We start from the raw sequence: 3,801 nt of genomic DNA on the forward strand, positions 1-3,801 counted from the left end.
TTTGGCTGGAGAAGATAATGGCTTGTTAGTTACAAGCTGGCTGCAAATTGCCCACACTGTCTGGCCTCATTTAACTTTCCCGTCTCCATTTCCCTATTCATCCTGCCCTGGGACCCTGTACCATGTTTGGTGATGCAGTACCTGGTCAGCTTTGGGTATGGTCCCCAAACTGTTGGCAAGATCCCCGGGGGGCCCTTAAATGGGACAAGGGAGGGACTGGTGGTCGTGAGGTGCTGGGAGAACGAACAGGTAAAAGTGAGGCCAGATGACCCCAGAGAAATGATAAGAAACTATTTCATGAACCAAATTCCAAGTCAGGAGGGTGGCCTTTCCCTGGGGAGGCTCTGAAGCGTTCCAGGATGGAAAGTGACACCAACAAGCTGTTACCCTGTCCACTGTGCCTGCCCTCCCCTGGCTTCAGGATCACGTGTCAGCAGGACCTTCCTGTTCAAAAGGAGACCAGCCAGTGCTGGGCGCACGTCTGTGACGGAACCTCTTTTGGTTGATGTCTATGTGCTGATTTATTTACTGCACACAACCAGCTTTGAGTACAATGCATGCCCTCTGTACAGAGGGACACTGAGCAACAGAGACATGAAGTGAATCACCACGTGATGACACTGCCTTGACGGTGGTCGCCAACCTTTCGGACCTCATGGATCACCAGTGGTCCACTGACCAGTGTTTGGGGCCGCTGCCTTGGGATGTGCTGAAGCCTGCGTTTGAGACCCCATCTCTGTAAACCCGTCACCTGTCTTCTTTCTGCTCTGCTCATATAGTAGTTAACCTTAATTGTGCCACAAGGTCTCCTCATGCTTCAGCAATGAGTCCCTGATTTCTTCCCCCCAGAGGGGCTGGGATGCCTCTGGGCAGGACGGAGCTCTGAGCGAGTCCTCATGTGCTTTTCTCCTAGATCTCTGAGTACTCGTTGATGCTGCTGGTGGCCTCCGGGTCCTCAGGTTCCTATGGCTTCATCCCATGGAAGCTGAGGTTGCCATAGTAGACCTCCCAGTGTTCCTCTGACAGAGGGGGACCCTCTGTGGGCAGCGCTTGGTTTGGGGGCTTGTCTAGCCCAAGTTTTCGCTTGGAACCCTGAGTGAAGGAGAGTAGGGAGTCAGAGAAGAATAAGACAGCATGGTCCCGAGGGGAAGTTGGGCTGAAGGAACAGTTTTCCAGTCATCCTCTTATTCCACACACCTGTCTTATAAACTCAGCTATTTGCCCCTTCAGTTAAAATTCTGTAATACTACAACTGATTAGACCATATGGAGGGCCTACTAATCACATTTCATCCTCACAGACACCCAGTAAGGATGATACTCTTATCCCCACTTACAGATGGGGAAACCGAGGTGAAGGGAGGTGAAGTAACATGCCCACAATGGATAGAAAGTAATAGTTTTGGGGAGATGGTTCTGGCAGCCTGGGCCTATCAGAGTGGTGAGGTGAGCTCAATGATCAGCAGGCCTGAGGCAGGAGGCTGACCATGGGCTTTGGGAGATGAAGGAGGGGAGTCAACTCCCAGTTGCCTGTCCAGCTGACCACAGAGGAGCGGGTGTGGGGAACTGCTCAGGAGCTCAGTGTGGACTCCTTGAATGTACATTCCCAGGCTCCCCTAACCCGCATGAGAAGACACCCCGTCACTCACCCAGGTGACTGTGCCCATGACAGGCTCTTCATCATTCGTGACCTTTGGTCTCCTGGCTGCTTGCCTCCTGTGGGGACAACAGAGGCATCCAGACCCTGAGGCCAGACTCGGAAACCCTCCTGACATGCAGGTGAGGGTCCCATCTCCCTGGATGCCCAGGGGTTTGGCCAAGACTGAATGTTCATCACCAAGGCCCCTCTCACACACAGATACTTGTGCACAAGCCATCATCAGAGTAATTCATGATAGCCAAAAAGTCCAAGCAACCCAAATGTTCAATGAATGAACAGACAAATAAAATTTGCCCCATCCATATCATGGAATATATTTGTAAATAAAAAGCAATACAGTGCTGAACATGAACCTTGGAAATCTCAGGCTACATGAAAGAAGTCAGTCATAAAAAACATGTATTTTTTGTAATTGCATTTGTATGAAAGATCAGAATGGGCAAATCTGGAGAAACAAGAAATAGTGGTTGCCTAGGGCTGGGGGAGGATGAAAGCGGATGACAATCAATGGACGTGGAGTTTCTATTTTATTTTATTTTGTTAATCCTCACCTGAGGATATTTTTTCCATTGATTTTTAGTGAAAATAGAAGTGAGAGAGGGATGGGAGAGGGCGGAAAAGAGAAATAGACAGAAACACTGATGTGAGAGAGACACATGAATTGGTTGCCTCCCGCACGTGCCCAGACCAGGGCCAGGGACCAAACCTGAAACCCAGGTTCTGCCTTTGATCAGAAATCAACCCAGGATCCTTCGGTCACAGTCTGACACTCTAACCACTGAGCTACGCCTGCCAGGGCTAGCGTTTCTATGTTTTCATTTGGGGCCAATGAAAAAAACTACTTTAAATTGATGTGGTGTTGGGTGTACAGCTCTGTGACTAAACTAGGGTCACTGAACTGTGATCTTTAACTAAATGGAAATGTTACCGTGAAAAAGCGGCCACTCCCTCTCCCCACAGAAATGTCCCCTCTGGATGGACTAAGGTCTGTTTTTGTGAAATTCAGCGACATCTCTGGGCGCTCCCTACCACACAGCTCCCTGCGCCTCCCTGCCCCAGAGGCTCACCTGCAAAAGGAGAGGAGACACAAGCACAGGGACAGCAGGGCCAGGGCTCCAGCACCTCCGAGAGCCGCAGGAACCACTCCCGCCTGGGGCACGGCCTTCCCTGCAGAGAAGAGGGGCGTGAGACACCCACTCGCGGGACTCGGTCTCTCCTCTTCCCCCTCCTCCCAGAACCCGCTGTGGGTTCAGTCAGGCAGGAGATGCAGGCCCTGTCCTAGCAATCACTCCTGTCCAGGCCACCGCCCCCTCCCCTAGCCCCACCCTCTCTTTGACCCACTCCTTCCTCCATGGCCTCTGCCCCCAGCAGGCCCTGACCTGGCAGCAGCAGGACAGAGACGCTCTGGGCCCCCTGCACATTCCAGGCCTCGCAGGTGAGTCTGAGGTCATGGCTGAGCCCCTCGCGGAGGCTCAGGGAGCTGTTGGTCCAGGGGCCCTCTGAGCTGGAGGTGACCGCATGGGAGGCGTTGCCATGGTTCCCCTCCAGCAGCCCCGCCCCCAGCCGCCAGCGCAGGGAGGGGGCCGGCTGGGCCCTGCAGGAGCAGCTGCAGTGCAGACCCTGGTCCTCCCAGGAGCAGGAGGGTCCCAGCAGCTGCGGCGGGTCTGTGGGGAGCGAGGAGAAGGGTCAGCGGTGCCTCTAATCTCCCCAGAACCCAGCTGTCCTGCCCCCTGGGATCTCCCCACTCACAGACCACGGAGAGGCTGAGAGAGACCCTGTGGGAGCCCAGCGTGTGCCGAGCTTGGCAGGTGAACTCTCCTTCCTGTGCAGGCCCCACGCGAGGCAGCTCCAGGATCGCGTGCTGGAGAGGGGGGTGGCGTTCAGGCCTGGGGACCCCCGGAACCAGCTCAGCTCGGCAGGGGGGTTGCTGTCAGCCACACAGAGCAGCCTCAGGGCCTCTCCCTCCAGGATGGAAAGGGAATTAGCCTGCAGAATCTTGAGGTCTTTGGGTAGAGAAATGAAGAAAAGGAGAGGAGAGGAAGCCGAGTAGGGGGAGAGGAGGGGGGACTCAGGTACAGGCACCCACCAACAGGATGTAAGCGAGGAAGCGTGATAATTTTAGTCCTTGCCCTTCCCAAGTCT

At 54.3% G+C, this 3,801-nt stretch overlaps 1 pseudogene; it reads right to left on the reverse strand.

Moving 5' to 3' along the window:
- Positions 1–909: 909 nt before the first annotated feature.
- The window catches only part of LOC102418959, a 4,444-nt pseudogene continuing 1,552 nt past the window's right edge, over positions 910–3,801 (reverse strand).

This window comes from Myotis lucifugus, unplaced genomic scaffold, assembly GCF_000147115.1.
Source record: "Myotis lucifugus unplaced genomic scaffold, Myoluc2.0 scaffold_838, whole genome shotgun sequence".
In the NCBI taxonomy this organism is placed as follows: Eukaryota; Metazoa; Chordata; class Mammalia; order Chiroptera; family Vespertilionidae; genus Myotis; species Myotis lucifugus.